This window comes from Mesoplodon densirostris, chromosome 1 (assembly GCF_025265405.1).
Source record: "Mesoplodon densirostris isolate mMesDen1 chromosome 1, mMesDen1 primary haplotype, whole genome shotgun sequence".
Lineage (NCBI taxonomy): Eukaryota > Metazoa > Chordata > Mammalia > Artiodactyla > Ziphiidae > Mesoplodon > Mesoplodon densirostris.
The window spans coordinates 67,934,550-67,955,529 of record NC_082661.1 but is presented as its reverse complement, the minus strand read 5'-3'; positions in this window follow the sequence as shown (position 1 = coordinate 67,955,529).

Genomic DNA, 20,980 nt, shown 5'->3' with positions numbered 1-20,980 from the left:
CAGGAGACAGGAGCTGGGCTGCCTCAGTGTACTTGGATATGCATGGCTCGATCCCTGCTCCAGCTGTGATCCAACCTCCCAACAGGTACCATCTGACTGTGGGAACCTCCTTGGCTGAGGTGGACGGTCACCATCACCCCACAGATGGCCAGCACCCATGAAATCCATACATTTCCCCAGAAATGGCAAGGAAAGACACACAGAGCATCAGAGGCCAAAGAACCCTGCGCTGTCATCTTGTGCTGTCCGTATTCCTGTTGATGGGGAAACAGGTGGGCACAGAACGGGAACCACAAGGTCAAGTGTGTAGGGGCTGAAATGAATCAGAAAGCAAGGTCTCCTGACTCCCATGCCACCGGGGCCCAAACACATGGGAATCTGTGTTTCTTTTATGTTGGGACAGGGAACATTAGAATACTTTTGCAGCTGAAAATACATATATACAAGCCAAAGTAAATTCTTCCCCTGGGTGGGCAAAGGTAGAGGGCGGATTTGTCTCATTTCGTGAGCCAGACTGTACAGAGTGAATTTTGTTTCCCCCCCAAATTCAGACGTTGAAGCCCTTATCCTCAGTGTGGTGGATATTTGGAGATGGGGCCTTTGGGAGGTAATTAAATTTAGATGGAGTCCTGAGGATAAGACCCACAATGGGATGAGTGTCCTTATGAAAAGAGGAAGAGAGATTGGTACTCTGCCACTTGAGCACACTAGGAGACAGCAACCATCTGCATCTAGGACAGAACTCTCACCAGGAACTGAATCTGTTGGCATCTTGGTCTTGGACTGCCCAGACTGGAGAACTGGGAAAAATACATTTTTATTGTTGTTTAAGCCACCCGGTCTATGGCATTTTGTTACAGCTACCTGAGCAGACTCATACATAGCCCTTAGAAGAAATAGTAAAGAAAAAGAGTCTGCTTGGGACTGCTTCCACTGTGTAAGTTTTCCCAGGGGTAGCACACAGCGGTCTCCTGGATCAGGCAAGTGATATCAACCTAGGAAGCCTGCTGGCCAGTGGGGACTGCAGCAAGCAGCCACATGTGTACATGGTCTGCCTAAGGAGTCAGCTGCTGCCAACTCTGGCAGATGTGGTTGGAGACAAGAGACCCGTGTGGGCTGATCTTTGGATTTTTCAAGATTGAACTATGGATATTTATGTGAAAACTCATGATTATTATTATTTATGAATGTAATAAATGGCTATCAGTTGCCAAGACAGGTGAAGATGAAAAAAAGAAAAGTTTAGAAAGCAAGTCTGCAAAGACTGATGCCTGAGGTCTATACTTTGCCCACAGGTGCCCCCCCCACCCAAACTTTTACAAGGCACCTATGATGTTTCTAAGATTGTACTGAGCTCCCGGAGATACAGAAATAACCCAGTCACCATCCTCAGGGCACCCTGTAAAGTAGAAGATACAGGTGGAAGGAGACCTATTACCGTGTTCAGTGTAGGCAGGGGTCAGGTACAGTTGCATCAGAGCCCAGGGGAGAGAGGCCACACAGGTAGAAGACCAGGGAGGGCCTGGTGCCATTCTACCAAAAGGTGATCAATGGCCGGGTATAACCCGGGAGGAGGCTTGGGGTCTGCTCAGCAGGCAGTCCCCCAGGGACAATCATCCCAAATGGAGTTTGTAGCAGAATCAGGGCAGGGCAGGGCAGGTTTCAGGGACTCGGCCTGTGCTGGGGTTGGCTGTGGAGGTACAGTCTATGGGGGAGGGTGACAGATATGAGGCTGCAGGAGCCAGCAGGAGCCACGACTTGAGATTTGGAAACACAGTGGAGGCAAAAGAGCCATGGCAATGGAACGAAGCAAAAAGTGCTGAGCTTGAATGCCAACAATGCCACTCACAGACTCCAAGATGGGGCAAGTTAATGGAAAATCTTGGAAACTACTGCTCACTTTTGGTCCAAGAGCTTGATTTTGTCTTTGCTTTGGATATGCATGTTCTTGGTTTAATATGACCATTTAAAGGCAGACATTTAAGTGACAGCTTAGTACTGACCTTGAAACACACCAGGGGTGCAGTGAGGACTAGGACATCCCTGCCTGCAAGTCACTGAGGGGGAAACAGGCATGGACAGAATTAAAGCATGGTGCCATGGCTGGTTCTGATTTTACATTGTCTGTATTTTTTTTTTTCCTTTTTTGAATTAAATTGCTGCTGTTCCTGTAACAGCACTGAATACAGCAATGGTGGTGCATGGCTTTTTCCTCCATCCCCTGGCATTCGCATAGGGCTGTGCTTTCTGTTCATCCCTGACTTAAAATTTTTTAAAAAACACTATTCAAGTTAAATAGTCCTTTATTCTTAAGCTTCAGGTTTTAAAAATGAATTAATGTCTCATGTGCCTCTGATTTGAACTTGAACTTATCTATAATGAATTTACTTTAAACAGGAAACACCTACCTTATTATCTCAGTCATCCTGAAATCTTTAAATGCCATTTAATCTACCGAAAAGATCTTGAACTTGATACAAGCTTCTCTGTGATCTCTTGTTATCTCTTGTTATAATTTCAGTATCTTCAGATTAAATATAACACTCTACAATAAGTTCAATCATCGTCAGCCTGGTCATTTATTCTTTCTGAATGTTGCTGCAGAGTGATTCATGGTTTCTTCTTTTAAAATATTTTCAATTTATTATTACTTAATAACATATTTGAAATGACCTGGCATCTGAGGGAGACATTCAGGAATCCTAAGATGAATTACAAGAGCTCAGAGGGGGCAGGCTGGTGGTTAAGAGTGTGGGTTTGAATCCCATCTCCATCTCTTACTCCCTCTGTGTGACCAAGAGCAAGTTATGTGTTCTCTGTATGCTTCGTTTGTTTGTTGGCTTTTTTTTTTACCTGAAATGTAGGGATGGTTACAGTATTAATTTTGTAGGATTGTCATGAGGCTAAAAGGAGATATTTACTACATGAGTGCCAAGAAGAGGGCCTGGCATATAGAAAACCCTCACCAAATGTCATCATCAGCCCTGGCAGGACTCTGTTTTCCACTGTAGTGGCTGATAAAGGTCTTATTCAGGTAGTCAATATTGCTAACACCGATCATTTCAGGCACATAAAATGCATCTCCACAAAGTCACCTTTGCCTGAAAGGGCCAGTGCACAAGCGTGAGCATGGTGCTGAGCTGGGGTCAGGAGCTGGGGTCTAGTCCCAAGTTCTGTCCCGACTTCTGTGTGACCTTGGCCAAGACAAAGAAATACTCTAAGCCTCTTTTACAAAAGGAAACAATCGGACCACAAATGCTAAGAACATCCGCCCTCTTATATCTATCTACAACGCAAAGGCTTTAGAGAATTAAGAAACATTCTAGACTATCAAAGCAAGATACTATTATCCAAAATTCCAAACAAAACAATTACTGTTAAAAATAAGTCATAAAGTTTTGTCACTTGGCATCAGTCTAACATTTCATGGGTTAAAGGTAGCAACATGTCTTGAATTTCTACACTGTCAAAACCCTTTTGATATAAGGGAAAATAATACAGCTTCTAGCAGGAAAGACTGTCCCCTTGGGTAGGGTCTCCCAAACTACCTGCTGCTCTGGTTCTATTCAGATCGTGTTCAGCGTTCATTCAACAAATATTAAGTGAACGTAGCACCTGATTAAGAGGTGGATCAGCTAGATTAGAGAACCATCTCCAAAGGATGCTTAGTCACCACCAGAACAAAACAAGATGAAGAAAAAATAGCATTATATAAAAGGCTTCTCAGTGATAAGAAGATATACAATTAAACCAAGCCCTTCAGGCTGGGGTAGGGGCTGAGGGGTTGTGTGTGGTGAGATAAGCCTTCCCCACACCCAACTCCAAAGGGTCAGCTTCAGGACCTTCTAGGCTGGATAGAAGCAGTGGACTCTAGGGTTTTTGCTTGTGTAAGAGAGAGGGATGTAAGTTTGGGAGTGAGCAAAATTGCTTAAGACAACAGAAAAGGGCTGAGGGCTTGTCACAGGGGTCCATTTTCTTGGTTCTGACCACACATAACACTCAGTCTCTCCCTAAATAAATGAAGATGCAACATTTGAAGAATAGTAGGACGTGCAAAAACCCAATTATCAGCCTGCTCAGCATAGCCACAATTCAGCCAAGCCCTAAATAGATTTGCTGTGTATCAGGCACTGGGGAATTGGAGATACAGGTTGCATCCTGTTCCTTCCCTCAAATAACTCAGGTACATGCAGGGGTGTAGGGCATACTGGGAGGCAAATGGAGGGAGAGGGGACAAAATATGTGATGACTGCACTAAAGTTAGGGCTGAGCGATAGCTACAGATATGCTGCTTATTAGCAGAAAGATTCATAGATAACAGAATAATGGGTAGACATAAATCACACATCAAATTATTTTGGTCTTATTAATGTGTCAAGAGACAAGAAGAATTGTAACAGCTACATTTAGAAATAGTTTGTTTTGTGTTTCAAAATCAAAGATGGAAAATGGGATGGGAATGAGTTATCATGTCCCAATAACTGTATTTCTTTCTCTAATTCTTAGTGAACAAGAAGGAAAAAGCAAAGGCATTGGAAGAGGGAGTCTTCATATGATTTTCTACATTGCTCTTTGTTTTCTGGTGTTGATTAGATTTGATGGAACTTCAGTAGGGCTCATCCATGGGATTCCCCATTCCAGTTCCTTCTGAAAGGAATTTGCTACATAAAATTGTGTGTGTGTGTGTGTGTGTGTGTGTGTGTGTATGAGAGAGAGATAGCTCCAATGATGAACTAAGTTTTCAAGACTTCCTGCAACGTTCACACCCTCTCAAGGCCATCAATGCACTCATGAAGCTAACACGTGTCTTGAGGTCCTGCCCATGTGATGCTTCCATGACAATGAGTTTCCAAAGTTGTCAAAGAAAAAATCTGACTGTGTCCCCCTTGATCATTGAGCCACATTGCTTTCCCACTTTGACAACTACCTTCATTCCCCCATCAGCTGGTAGGAACATGCAGACCTGGCCTTGTACTCCAGATTAGGACCAAACTCAAACTAGCATTGGTGTCCAACATGCCAGGGAAAAGGAGGGGCTTGGCCAAAGCACAAGGGTTCAAATTAAATGAGGTTTTGAAGATTGTGCTGAAATTCATGGTTTGGCTTTCCACAAGTCTCCTTCAAATGTTTAGAGTCATAGGGAGAAAGACATTTAGTGTGAGTCACTAAATTAGATTTCAAGAAGATTTCTTCTTACATATATTACTCTCCTTCTTCCCTCAGACACCACCCAGGAGTCTATATGATTTGCTCCGGACACAGACACCAGGTCTCCTGAGGGCAGGTCCCTTCCAGGCATTGCCCAGGGATACAGGAAGGAGACAGGTCCCCTCTCAGCCTCCAGGAGACCACTGTGGAAGGGGAAAGATGGATGTGGAAATATATACTTAACAGCCCAATGAGATGGAAGAGGCTCTGGGGTAGACACTATTTTAGCAACTTAAAGGAGGCCAGGAAGAGGAAGTCTGTGACATGCTTCATGAAAAAATACCTAAGAAACACTCAGAGGTCTGATGAGGACAAAAACCAAGCTCAATGCTTTTAACTGACATCCAGGGTAAAGTATATAAACAGAAAAATAGAGAAATAAATAGAACGGTGTGGGAAGATCAAAGCAAGTGAGTTGATATCTGCCGGAGTTTAAATCCTGGCTTAGTTATTTGATCACAGAAAAGCTACATGCCTCCTTGGGTCTTATTTTTTCCCATCCAAAGATAGGGTGTGCTTCCTACCATGTTGAGTGGCTGTAAGAATTAAATGAGATATTGCAGAAAAATACCTTAGTCCATCTGACACAAGGTTATACCCTCAATACACAGGAGTTCAATAAAATTAGTTCAATCAACAGTAGTATGATGAATTAGCTTGAAGAGAAAAATAAAAGGACAATAATAGCAATTAAAGCTCAGAGTTCTATAACAACCAGGCTGCTGAATAATTGTCGTAAGTAAAGAAAGGAATTGCAACGTTCCAAAAATTGACAAGGAAAAGCATTCTTCAGAAAAAGTGGAAAATTTTGAGTATTGAGAGCTATGCAGAGAGAGATAGATGGCAAAGAAAACAGCAGAACGAAAAGCACAAAGTGGCTCAATCTAATGTTTTTAAAGGACAACAATTATGAGATAATTACCCTTTGCACCATCTTTACAGAGGACCGTAAAGAACTATTTAAGTAAGAAAAGGCGGCAGGTGAAGGCAATTGTGAACACATGAGATTGTTTAAATCAGCAGGGCCCGGTGGCTTGTGTAATCAGAATCCTCACTAATGGCTCCATGCCAACCCCCAGCCCTTCTGCTGCATCTGCTGGAATTTGTGTGATGAAGGAAGCGTGGCTGGGATCAGAGCAAGGCCAAGGCCGGCTCCACTTCCAAGACTAAACAGTGTAGAGCCTTCCCTGGGACAGGGGCCTCCCAGGCTAGGGGAAGGCTTATGCACACAGCGCTGCCTGCAGTGAGAGAGCTCGGGAAAGGACAGAGTGCTGGGTGGCACTGACTTTATCCAGAGGACATTTTCTGGGGTCACTTTCATTCCTTGGTGGGTCACTAAGGACAGCTGCCCACGTGAGCTCAAAAAATCTTAACTGAAACATCAGGCTTCTCTCAAAGACGGATGTTTCTGTTTATGATAACGGTACTTTCACTTCCCAGTGGTACATTCTGTTGAGCAATCCTGCACTGAGATCGGGGAGCAGGCGGGAGCGTGTGCAAAGCTCTAAGAGCAGTGGTTTATCCTGCTCTCCAGGAGCAGCTGTTTCCTGAGGGATGCGGTGAAGCCCACAGCAATCACAGCAACATCACGGGGCCAGAAGGAGCCAGGAGAACTGAGAATCGACCCCACATCTCAGAGCCTCCTCCCTCGGCGGCTTGTCCCACTCAGGTTGGTGGCAGGGCTCTGCCTTGAGGCTCTCAGAGACCTAGAAAGACAGTGCAGGCCATCACGCCAGAGTGGGGAGAAAATGCACAGAACCTCACCTGGCCCTTCAAGCTCCAGGAAGTGACACTTCGCTTCCTCTTACTTTCACTGCCCACAGCAAGTCACAAGGCCATCTGATCTTCAGATAGGAAAAATGCAACCCTACTCTGTGCCTGGAAGAGAGAGAGCCGCAGAGCTGCCACATGCAACTGCCACATGCACGTTATTTATTATGGATGGAGCTGGGGGGTGGGTGGTGTTTGGAGAGCATCCAGGACAGACCTAAGGGAAGGACAGAGTCCGGAGCTAATAAAACAGGGGAAGGGCTTCCCTCGTGGCATGGTGGTTAAGAATCCGCCTGCCAATGCAGGGGACATGGGTTCGAGCCCAGGTCCGGGAAGATCCCACGTGCCACGGAGCAACTAAGCCCATGTGCCATTACTACTAAGCCTGCGCTCTAGAGCCTGCGAGCCACAACTACTGAGCCCGTGTGCCACAACTACTAAAGCCCATGTGCCTAGAGACCATGCTCCGCAACAAGAGAAGCCACCACAAAGAGAAGCCCGCGCACCGCAAACAAGAGTAGCCCCCACTCGCCACAACTAGAGAAAGCCCAAAGAGCAACAGCAACGTGTGCAGCAATGAAGACCCAACACAGCCAAAAATAAATAAATACATTAATTAATTAATTTTAAAAAGATGGGGAGGCTGTCTGAGGGAACAGCATGGGCGAAGGGTGGAACGTCCATGTTCCTGATTTATCTGGGTAAGCAATGGGCAGTCCTGTGGTCAGAACACAAGGTGTGTTGTCAGAACAGAGGATGGTGAGGGACGAGGCTTGAAAGATTAGAATGTGAATGCCATGCTGCAGGATTTGAATTGCATCATTACTTGTATTATATTTTTAAAAAAACCAAAACAGCAAAAGAAAAGCTAGGTTTTGAGCACCCACTCTGGGCATTAAATGTTCCTTATGCACCACCACATTTAATCCTGACAAATCAGAATTAAAAATAGAATATATTAGGTTCTTAGGTTTTTTTAGTCAACAGTTATTTCCTGGGTGCCAACTGCCTACCAGGCATTGGTTCAGAATTGATCCAGGGTTGAAGCCTCCATCCTCCTATGATTTAATCTACTGGAACAGATTAAACATTAAATAAGTGTATGAAAAAATCCATAATTAAAAATCTCAGAGTATGTGAGGTTTAGAGAGACGATTACCTTGTCCAAAGGGATATTGTGATGTAGCAATGTGGCTGAGCCGAGATCTCATCTATGTTTAAGTGTCCTGCACTCAAACACTAATACTGTAAATCATGGGGATCCATGGGACATTCTTCATCAAGGGACAGGGCAGGGACCTGATTATATTTGAGTTTTGCAAAGATTGTTCGGGTCAGGGCTGGAGAAATTAACATAGAGGAATACTGCAGATGCAAATGGTTGTAAAAGTTATGGAGCTGGGGAGGGAAAGAAAAGCATAACCAGGAGAATACAAGATTTGTATTTCAGCTGAAGACAGAAATAAAAGATGTTATGAAGCAGAGCAGGATCCTTTGCCAATTGCAAGATACAAACGTAAATGTAATAGTTGCTCAAAGGCAAGAGGGATCAATTCGGGATGACCATATTCGATTAATTGGCCTCTTCCACAGTTTTAAATGTCTGTGCCTTAGTTTCTCCTTCTGTAATTCTGGCCTGTGGGCAAATTTTTGGCTAATGGGACCTACCAGGGAATCTTCTGCAGGCTTTTGAGAAAGGTTTCCTTCCCCGATTAAAAGAGTTCCCCAACCTTGCTCCCTTCCTATGTTAGAGCAAAGGGATGAGGGAGGCTGCTGGGGACACCATGGGCTTCTCACCACCTGGACAGGTATCAGCGGAAGGGGGAGGTGACCTGGAAGGCAATACACAGCTAGAATCTTAATAACATTCTTGGGCTTCCCTGGTGGCGCAGTGGTTGAGAGTCCACCTGCTGATGCAGGGGACACGGGGTCGTGCCCTGGTCCAGGAAGATCCCACATGCTGCAGAGCGGCTAGGCCTGTGAGCCATGGCCGCTGAGCCTGCGCGTCCGGAGCCTGTGCTCCGCAATGGGAGAGGCCACAACAGTGAGAGGCCAACGTACCGCAAAAACAAACAAACAAACAAACAAAAACATTCTTGATCTGCTTTTCACACAAAATCAGGCTTACCAGCAAGAAAAGCTAATGAAGACCCAACACAGCCAAAGACCTAGAAAGACAGTGCAGGCCATCACGCCAGAGTGGGGAGAAAATGCACAGAACCTCACCTGGCCCTTCAAGCTCCAGGAAGTGACACTTCGCTTCCTCTCACTTTCACTGCCCACAGCAAGTCACAAGGCCATCTGATCTTCAGATAGGAAAAATGCAACCTTACTCTGTGCCTGGAAGAGAGAGAGCCGCAGAGCTGCCACATGCAACTGCCACATGCACGTTATTTATTACGGATGGAGCTGGGGGGTGGGTGGTGATTGGAGAGCATCCAGGACCTACCTGGATGAAAAGCTAATGATCACCTCTAAGTGCTGCATTATACACACTTCCTTGGTACCAGACTCTCAAATCAGTGTTTCACATATGTTATCAAATGTGATTCTAGCAGCAAAAGGTCCATGAAGAAGTGTCATTCCATTTTATAAGGCAACCAAGGTTGGGAAAAACAAAATCATTTTCCCCAATGTCAAACACCTCAGATAATACACTGCCTTCTGGAGCAGGGGCAGTTCTTTTTCGTGACCTCCAAAGTGCTCTGGCCCCGAGGATGCTCCCAGCTTGCTGAACAACTGAGGAGGATTGACCTGTCCCCCAGAAAAGGTCAGTTCCTCTGATGTGTGGTGTGGAAAGTGCTTAAAGATCAGAAGGGAGGGAACCATTTCACAGGGAGAAATAGGGGCAGGAGAGATGCCACCCTGAAACTCTCTCTAATTAGAGTCCATGTTTAATGAAGGGAAATGTAAAACTAAACCCAAAATAACAGACCCACCCCTCGCAGCAAGAGGAGGACCGAGATGGGCATGGTGGCTGTGCCCTCCACACAATACCACTGGGTTCCCTTGTGCTCAGTTGTCAGCTAGGACTTTATGCTGTTACAGAGCAGGGGGAAAGGTTCCAGTTTCTCTATTTCCATCACGTTCCACATTCTTTCCAGTTTCACCATTACAGTTCTTGCAGTCCTTCCCTCAAGGTCATAGGTATTAAGTTGGGGTCCTGAGAAGCCTTGGGAGAGGGAGAGGGAGTGGCATTTACTTAAATGACTGCATCGGGATGGGATTTAACCAGGGGCTTACTGTTACAAGGTGTCACTGCACTTCCCTGGGCTTCAAATCCTCTGTCTTCTTACAATTCTTTTCTGCCCTGCTTCTCTCTCTTCTCTTCCCTCCCTCTTCCCCAGGTTCTTCCTCCTTCCCTTTCACTCTCTGTACTTTGTGCCTTCCCCTAACAGTAATACATTTTCTACATTACTGCTTCTAAGCTATTGGCCCAGAAAATGAAATAATAATATTTGTACAGATTATATAAATAAAGACTAAAGAAACAAAGGGCAAAAGACTCAGAGAGTCTCCCATGAAGATGATGCATGAGATTCAGTCCATGGTCTCTGTGACATGACATTGAGTTTGCAATCTCAAGGTGTACACTGCTTTCTTTTGTCATCTTATTAATAACATTTTTTAAAAAGCTGACTATGAACCAGGCACCATGTAAATGCTTGACATTACTTATTTGGTTTAATGTGCACTAAGCAATCCTCTGCTATAATTTTAATTGTGTCCAATTTGAAGATGTGGAGACTGAGGCTTAGGGAGGGGAAGTAACACCTCCTACCGCATGGCCGAGAAGTAGCAAAGTAGATCTAACCAGATCTCTCTGGCTGATTAAGACTGCATCCTCCCCACCATGCCGCTTTACCTTCTTTCTGGTCCATATTCCGTATAAACATAATGCTAGTAAGCAGCTCAGGTTAAATGAGGAGTTAGTAATATAAGATGCAACAGAAACTGATTATTTTGGCATGAGCAGTATCTCACTATAGAAGACAGCATTAAATTCTGCTTTGGAAAAGTCTACCGGCAGCCAAAGTCTTGTTTATTGAATTCCCAGCAGGTTATTACTTGAAATGGAAACACATTTTCATGGCCATCCTCAGAACAACATATTCCAGCAGTCCTGGGGAGATCTCGGACTCAATTCATAACCTGAGTTCATCTACTTGGGAGGAGCGGGTCTGAAAGGCCCTCTCACTGTTTTATGAGCTTTGGATTCATCTGATGAGGGAGAAATTGCAGGTGTGAGTTTTCAAAGCACAAAGTATTCCTTCCATGTACTCAGTGGAACCCTTGTGTGTGCCTTGTAGTTCCAACTCCAGCCCTGCAGTAAATGAGCTCGGAGCACTATTGTTGAATCATGTGCTGTGTTAGTGGACTGAATGCTCCCCTGGTAGCCTCACGGGATTAAAATACCTTCTTCCCAAAGGGTATTGGGAATAATCTGGTGCATGCATGGGAGATATCTGACTAAGTTATTAAATGCACTCAGAGATCTGACTTGTCCACAATTTTTCTGCTTCCTTTAGCAAACAAGTAAGCTTGCCTTGGTTTAATCTGTTGCTAAGCTCATCAGAGAAAACAGCCCTTCCTGCTCTCCTTGGATCCCTGGCTAAGTCATTTCACCTCCAAATTACTGTATTCTCCCCTCTGTAACTGCCTACAGCTCTGGAACTTTCACCAAAGGCATCACTCAGAACTGTCACTGCAAGAATACAGATGCTTAATAAAATATAGGACTTCCGGTTAAATTTAAATTTCAGAAAAAAACAATCGATCATGTCTTGATATTGAGTATCTGGGATATACCTATACTAAAACAGTATATGCTGTTTATCTGAAATTAAAATTTAACTGGGTGTCCTGTATTTTTATTTGTTAAATCGGGCAACTCCGCATAAGATGAATATAAGTTTTCTTGAGCATTACGCTAGGCATTTGATATGGGCAATCTCTTTTAATCCTCATTAGAATGTTGAAAAATCTGAGACCCAGAAAAACTGTCTATTTCTCAGGGTGATACAATCAGTAAGGAGGGGATCAGAAATGCCAACAGACATGACTTCAAAAGCCATGCTGTTTCCACCTCAAGAATAACTCCGAAATCTAATCCCAGAAATCTGTAATTGACACCTTTTCTGTCCTTCCTATCCGGGACACTGGGAAAAATCTGGTTGAAGACATAATTTACATCAAGTGCAAGTGAGTTTTCCAGAGACAGTGTCAGCCTGCTTTCACTCCATGTCACTTGAGTATGTATTTTTCTGAGCACAGCTAGAAGAGCATGGCTTTTCATTTCAGCTGCATCTGCAATCACCTTTCTCCCACTGTATTTTAACTGCTGATGCAGGACTCTGATTTACTCTCCTAAACTAAAGAGTGAAGACATTTACATAAAGCAACCCTATTTCAGGGTGTACCTAATCTGCAGAATTCTAGGGGAAATTCAACAAGACACAAAACGCATCTCAGAAAGTGCTGAAATGGAAGTTCTTAACGAATCAAAGGAGACGTGAATGTTTGAAATCTAAATATATTTCTTCGCTTATAGAAAACTCAGTCCTCCAGGGATTAAACCAGTCTCCACCTTGAGTGATCTGCTCACTGCAGGCGGAGAAGCACAGCCCTGGATCCAGGGTCTGCTGCCTTCGTTCTGAGGATCTAAGAAAAGTCGCTTCACTTCTGGACCTTGGTTTCCTTAAATACAAAATGAAGATGCTAAGAGCTCCCTGTCTGCCTTGAAGGACTGGGTACAGAAGATAAAGGAGACAGTGGGTATTAACGTACTAGATGGAAGTAAAGAGTTATCATTTTCACTCTTTTCTCTTTTTTTTTCATTTTTTTCAGTCTTTTTTAATCATTTTCATTCTTTTCATGCCAGAGTGCTTTGGAGCTGCCAGGATCTACTCAGGGGAGGGTTTGTGTTTAGCATGTCAGCTCTTCACCTGGGCTGACCACACTAGGAATCCCTAAAACCGACAAATGAGATTGCACCTAGGGCTTGAGGCCATATTTTGATTATCTTGTATCATCATCGTTCTTTGGCTTTTCTCTGCAAGCCTCTCTCTTTCCCCCATGAAGCCTTTCCTAATTCCCCCAGGCAGAAATGTTGCCTCTTGTTTCTTTTCTGAGCAACTACTTGGAACCAGACACACTGTTCTGGAAGCTGGTGGGAGAAACAAGCCTGCACCTCCAGATGCCTGCTCACACAGGGTGCATATTCTGATGGGGGCGTGAGAGATAGTGAGCAAGTGAACCAATGAAGTAATGAGAGGACTCCAGATAAACATTATGGCTACAAAACCATGCTGTGGGAGCGAGTACTGCAAAGAAAGAAAGAAATAGGGTGATTGTAAAGAAGGTGTTCTCAAGGACAGGCTTACCTGATGACACAGGCAAAAGCTCAAACAGGATGCATTTCTCAGCTCATATGCGAAAAAAAAAATTGCTAATTTATCTGACTACCATACTAAACTGTGAGTTCCTTAAGAACAAGAACTATTTTTTTTAATTTTCTGCACAACTGCCCTGGCAACAACAGTCACTATCAATGGCTGAGCCGACTGGGGAGAGGGTGTACTAGAGTTTCAAAAATCATAAGTACATTTCACACTTAGAACAGATTTTTTAAATACTTTGTTTTCTTGACACAAAATGAAATTTGTTAATAACACACAATGTCATGGCCAGGTAAAAAAAGGTTTAAAAAAATCTTCACTGATGATGGGGTCCAGGATTCAAATAGGTTGAGAAGCACAGACCTAAACTGTTCCTGACACATATCAGATGCTCCATTAAAAAGATGCTGAATGCCAGCATTCTGAATGTCAAAACTCAATAGTTATGACACCCTTTCCACCCTCCTTGCTCACTTTAGCCATCTACTCTTTTGCTATCTTTTATTCATGTCTTCCATGCTGGTCTACAATTTCCTTGAGGACTGTCCCTTGATTGGTTTTGTCTGTTAGTGGATTCTAGCACCTACTCCAGTGCCTGGCACCTGCTGGACCCTCAATGAATAGGCTCAATGGTTGATTTCATTAAAATTAAGATAACAGTCTGTTATTAGGAGTTTACCCACAATAGCAACTCCCAGAATATAATCCAAGGTCCAAATTCCCACACCCCAAAATCTTTTATTTCCGACAGTGAAACTTGACTTTGGTTATGCTGAGTCAGAGACTGAACTTGGAGATTCCTGCCCCGCCTGCTGCAGGTTTTACCCCAGCACCTTGACACTTCCTCTGATTTATTTTTATTCTTAGCACATCTCGATCTAATCTAGGATAGATTGTCCTTACCCATCTTGCTTTTACCTGTCTCTTCCACTAGAAGACAAGCAGAAGGGCAAGGCTTTCCCTCTGTTTTATTCCCTACTGTGTCACCAGTGAGAAGAACAACTCTTGGTACATGACTGGAACTCAATAAACATATGTTAAAGGGACAAATGCAATTGGTGTAACTGCTTACAGGACAAGGAAAAGGAATACCGCAAACACAAATTCTGTAGACATGAAATTTAACTCACTGGAGCACTATCTACACTACACTCCCAACATACCCTTGCCTCAATACTCCCAAGAACTGATTTTACTTAGCCTCATATTCCAACCAATTTCTTTTCTACCCCCGGAACCCAGAGGCAATAAATTGGAGGTCTGTGGGATATAGATGAGGAGGCCTACCTATAGAATTGTTTTGAATTAGCAGCTGGTACTTAAAAGTCAGTAGATTCTACATAAAATTGTGAACTTGCAGCCTATCTTGGAAAAAACAAAACAAAACAAACAGATGTGGCAAGACAGGGCCTGAGGTCCCAACTTGTGTGCTGGGTCAGAGCTGCAGCCCCCCACCCCCTTACCCTGATTGTTCCCAGGCCTGTTTTGCTCAGGCTATTCCTTGCCTGGCTGCTGAAGGCATTTGAGTGAGCGACCCCTGCTGGAAAGTTACCAAAAAGCATGTAACATAAAAAAAAAAAAGAAAGAAAGAAAAGAAAAGATGCCCACTGGGATCTATTTCCGTTATGTTTACGCTATTTCTTGGAAGAATAATATATTCATTTTTCTAGAACTCTGGTGGTATCACATAACAACTGACAAACTATGGCCCAGTAAATATTATTCTAACGGCCTGAAAAAGCTATGAGCTTAATTCCCTGTGGGTAGAGGAAGCTGAGAATGTTTCATGCCAGAGGCAGGCCTGAAGACAAACTGTGAATGGCTGAGCATCAGCTGGTTACAATTCTGGCTAAATCAAACAGAGAAAGAATTTACTTGAAGACTATGAGTTACCTCTAGGAATTAATGAGAAGCTGAAAAGCCAGGTTTGGAAATGAAAAGGAATGGAGGGAACCTGGCACCAGGGAGCGTCAGGATAATGCCATAGGAATGGTATCCCTGGGACATCCTGTGACATTGAGGCTGCTGCTGACACCACTTGATTCATGACTCATGATCATAAATAAATGCTCAATTGTCCTTTTGTCCTTTACTTAGTCCCTCGAGATTCCAAGTCTCAGGTGGGATCATCCAGCTGAGCCCCAGTTCAAGGCCTGGAGATGTGGACACAGAGCAAGAGCCCCACTCCCCCATGGAAAAGTCCCTCCAGGAGGGGAGGGTGCCTGAATAAGAAGGGTGTTTGGTTGCTGGGAACCTTCCAAAATGCAGAAGCCCACTATGGATTAGGAGGAGATTTTAAGTGGTGATGGGAGAGAGAGGGCAACACAGGCAGTACAGCAGAATGAAATGAGAACAGACAGACCTGAACCCCAATCTGGAATCCTCTGTACCCTCAGAAAATTAATTAACTTTTCTAATCAGCAGATTCCAAATCTTTAAGACAGAAATGATGCCATCTGCCTATGTACAGAACGGGATTGCTGTGAAGATTCAGTTCAATCGTTCATTCACTCACTTCAAAAATACTTATCGAGCATGTATTAGCCACTTAGCTAGGTCCTGGGGACAAATTTTGAACCCCAAAATGTAATAGAGAAACACTTTAAGTTGATGACAGAGGTAGACAAGGGAAATCCAGGTCATCTCATGAAACTGATCATGTATCACTTTTCCCCAACTGATACGCTCATCTGCAAGTTCCTCCTTTTTTGGTTAATCACTATCAGGGCCCTTCCTGAAACATATATTTCCTGAAGATATACAAAATGCATTAAGCTAAAAAAAAAACAAAAAACACTCAAAAATTTAACTCTGGTTCTACAAACAAGAAACTAATAGTTCTCAAAAGCCAGGAGCCCTGATGCTGGTGAATTTCAGGTGGCATAATCACAAGGAGATACTGGTCCATTATATGGAATCCTCTCCCTCATTTAATGTTTAGCATATGTAATTCACACAGACATTCACAAACTATAATGAAATTTAAAATTAAAATAGACCAAATGAAATTAGCAGAAAAAGCAAATTAAGTAACCTTGTACCAGTAAATAAGTACCTTTTCACCAGTGTTTGAGAACTGCCCAAATGCTCTTTACATACATTTCTCACTTTTAATCTTTCAGTCTCTATTTTGCAGAGGAAAAATCTGAGGCTCAGAGAGTAAAAAATAATTTGCTTAGGGTCCTGGGGCAAGAAGCTGGCTCCAAATTCAGCTAGCACTCTTGTCATTCCCCACTGGAAAACGCTGGCCTTGCTAAGAAGCACTGGGTCATTAGTGAGGTTGAAGGAATATACTTACATCGAAGTGATGGGGAAAAACCCAGATCTTTTCCAACACCAGCTGGAAAGTTACTGCATTTCCCACAGAGCAGCTAGAAGGTTGCTACTCTCCAAAGTTGTCTTTACTCCTTTACACAGGCCTTTACTCCTCCAAGACTGTCTCTCACACAAGGACCCTGGCTTAGAAGCATGCCCTGGAACCTGGATTCTCAGCTGTCACCCTGAATACAGGCTCAGTTCCATCAGGACATCACTACCTTTTACTGTCCCTCTCTCCAAAACTGGCCTCAATAGAGACAACATGACTCTGTACTCCCTGTGGGTATGGGCCACCCTGGGTAGATGCCCTGTTCTGGGAAAGGCACTGTTTACCCATCAAGCAATTTTACATCAGCTAGTCCACATCTCTAGCCCCTTTCTATTCGCCATCAAATTTTAGTTCCAGATAAGAAAAGCTTCCACTTTGTGTTTCCCTTCAAGGGGCACTCCAGACTTTTCCAGTAAGAGGATTTCTTCTTTTCACAACAAAAGTGCATCCCCAATTATATTGTGGAGTCCAAGGGTTCCTGAACATCTACAAAGTGGAGGACTTGAAATTTCACACAAAGCACACCACAACACAGCTAAGAACCATAGGCTTTTCCTGATGCCCTTTGCAAGTTCAAGGTAGCACTTTCTCACCAGTTTCCCAAGCAAAGAATTTCCCATCTTAAAGCTACGGTGCCCTGAACAGCCCGCAGCTTCAGCTTGGATCTCTAGCCCGGAAACACCGCTCAAGATGCCTCCGTAAGGGATCCTCACTGGATGTTACCTCCGTAATTAACTGCTTCGACTTAAGAGTGCTTAGTCACGAAGTTGCTGATCCCAGTCAAACTCGGCTAAAACAGTCAGAAAAGACCCACTGAAGCCCTGAAAAGCTCCTTGAGAAGCTGATCTTTCTCTGCCTAGCTCTGGAGAAACCTTATGTAACACAGTGGTCCATTTCAATGTTATTTCTGCAATCCTATGGGAGGGGAAAAAAAAATCTAAGCACTGGAAACACAAAGAGTAACGCGGGGATTTGTAGCAGAAGCGTCCATCTCCTGGGATTTCACTGGGTCACGCTTATTCGAATCGCACCCAATCGTTACTGAGAAAGCAGAAGGCAACAATAATTCCGAACGCCAAAGGATGGGCGTTGAGTTTTAGAAACCCAGTTAGAAATGCAGAGAAGCAGAAGTTGGGTTATCTCCCCTTCCTTTTTTTTTTTTAAACATGAAATTCCTGAAATTAACACTTGAGTGGAAGTTGGTAATTACATTTCAACAAAATAAAGTAAGATTTTGCAGCAAGGAGAGAACGCCCGTGTAGGACCCAAAGGATCCTGCGTGTAAAAGGGCTGTGGCCACTAAAGTCGGTCAAGCACCTGCGCCCGGGCCCTAAGGAACTCTCCGGGGATCGCCACCCGCAGCGAGCGGCGGGCGGAGCAGCCGAGCCGGTGGTGCCGGGGCTTCGAGAGCTCAGGCTGCAGAAAGAGAAGTGGGAGCACTCCATCCTCATCCCTTGGCTGCTCCCTGCTAGCAGGGGACCGCTTCGGGGAGCGCAGCGAGAAGACAGTAGATTTGGAGTCGCCTCCCTAGAATCCCCCCAAAAGCATCTCTGTACAAGTAGTGGATAAAAATAGCCGGCGGACAACGCAGGGGGGAGGAGCGAGACTCGCGCAAGACAAGGAACGGATACAACTGGTCCTGCAAAGTGGAGGGCGGAGGAAGAGGGATGCAATCCCCTCACGAGAGAGGGGTCTGGGAGTGCGAGGAAGCGTGGACTCCCGCCCGGCGGAGGGGATGAGACGGAAGACTCACAGAGCCGGCAAACGTCCGCGGAGCAGAGCACACCTCACACCCTGCGCCCTGCATCCCAGCTCTTGCCCCCGCTCGCTTCTCCATCCCATTTTTTTTTTTTTTTTTTTTTTTTTTTTTTTTTTTGCCGGCTCAGGAAGCGGCCCTCCGGCTCCTGGCACAGGCAGAGGCCAGAAGGGGGAGTAGCGCGCAGTCGGCCGCCTGGCTCGGAGGGCGCACCTGGAGACACCAGGCTCCGTGAGTGTGCCCCTGGTTCTGAGTCGGGTTCTACGCGTTCCCACCGCGGGTTGGCGCCCCTCCTCCCCTCACCTTCATCTGCCGTCACCACCCAAGGTGCTCGAAATAGAAACAGATGCAGGAAAAAAAAAAAAAAAAAAAAAGAGTAGAAAAGTAACACGAAAAATCAGAACCGTGCATAATTGGCATTAGGGGAGAAGGGTACTTACTGTCTGTCGCCTCGATCTCTCTCCTCCCGAGCATCCCCGCCCCTCGGGAAATGCCCCATCTCTGCTCCGCTCCAAAAGCAAACCAGACCAAGGTTTCCCCACCCTGGATGATCCCTCAGCAGACTGACTTTTTGCTGACTGTATCCGCGCCCCAAGTTCTCAGCCAGAGTGGTACCCGGGCTCCGCTGCGCTTTGAGCTCCTGCTACCCTTCACGGTCGGTCCTAGAGAGGAGCCTCGGGCAGGAGCGAACCTCCTGACTCTGCTAGGGGGTAAGGAAAAAAAGAATCCAATCCACCAAACCAGAAACCCGGATACCTGCCTGTAAAAACCAGTCCCTGAAGACTTGCACAGCTGAGGGACCAAGTCAGGAGGTTAGAAGGATGGGAAAACCTCTGGCCTCTCCTTCCTTTTCCCCCCAATGTACACTCCACTTGCTCCAGCCTCAACTCACCTTGGGCTCTGCTCTTGTCCTAAGTCCGGGCTGCCAGCTCAGGGCACCTCGACGGCCCCTGGTCTTGCCTCTCCCCAGACTGACGGCCCTCGCCTCGCGCGCTCGTCACTCACCTGAGCTGCGCCACCTTCCAGCAGGTCTGGCGCCCCAAGTCGGCTCTCGGGCTTGGCCATGGGCAGCGCCGTGGAGCACCGGCGGCCGGCGGAGCGAGCCTCGGGACGACCTGGGCAGGCGGGTGAGGCACGGGCGCAGGCACCCACTGAGACCAGGCAGTGGCGGAGGTTCGTGGCTGCCCGCGAGCCGGGGACTTTGCAGGCGCGAGGCTAGGTTATCAGACCCGAGGAGGGGAGGGGCAGGAGGAGGAGCAGGAGAGGGAGGAGGGGACGGAGGAGGCGGGCGCTGAGGGAGAGCGCGTTGGGCAGAGGAGGATCGCGAGCGCCCACTGCTGCCCGGCCCGCCGTGGTGCTGCCCCGAGTCGGGTCCGCTCGGTGACCGGCTAGCTACTTAGCGCTCGGGGCGGCGGGGCTGGGCTGAGGTCTCCCGCCGATAGGTATTGAAAGAGTCAGCCCCGCCCACCTGACACACAGTTCCTCGGGTTTTAGTCCCGGGAAGCTGGGGGGTGGGGATGGGGGCTTCGGGAGGGGACCAGCGCTACCGGGAGGGTGGGGCCTGTTGTGGGTTGGGTGACTCTGCCGTCGCTGCAAACCTGGGAAGTCCTGTCTACGCCGTCACTCTTCCTAGGGAAAGGTAGGTCCGAACTCCGAGCCCACCTCCTCCTCCACTTTCCAGCCTTGCAAGGTCCCCGGTACCTGCGCTCCTCCCACGTGCGTCAGCACAGCCGGGTTCCTTCCCGGCAGGTGCCCACTTTAGGCGTCGGTGCTCCCCGCGCCTCCCAGGAAGCAGAGGGAACCATCCTCACACACTGCAGCCCAACCGGGACGCCAGTGGCTGAGCAGCCAGCTCCCAAGCGCTCCTTGTCGCCATGAACACGCCCTCCAGCTTCGGTTTCGCGTCCGCGAGCGGATGCTGGTTCACCAGGGGAGCGCAGAACGTTCAGCTCTGCCTTTGCCAGGGCACCAGGATTGCAAATGTCAGCTCTGAAATTAAGCACGTCTCCCTGCCCCCTACCCCGCGTTCCTGTGGCTGGGAAATTTTGTATGAGAACTAGACGGGCCTTCAGTTCAATTTCAGATTTAAGATTTCCAGGGGCCTGGAGTTGGAATCTCCTTGGGGAAGCGGGGCTTCCTGCCTACCCGAGCCAAAGCAAGTCTCCCTCAAAGGCAGATCAGCAAACACGTTAAAAAAAAAAAAAAGAAGGAAAGAAAAAAAGAAAAATGCCAGATGAGCGTCAAAGTAATTTATTTTAGATGAAATTTCAGCAGCTCTTCCATCTCTTAAGTATTGGAAGATAAATACTTGGAAGAATTCGAATTTGTCCTTTAAGTTTAAAAAAAATCGTTCATTAACTTTGCTTAGATTAAAAATACTCTCCCATCTAAGTAATTAATGTTGTAGGAAATTGACCCCTTTCTCACGTACTGTTACCCCGTGCCCTTTTATAATAGAAAACAAGATAATGACCAACATTA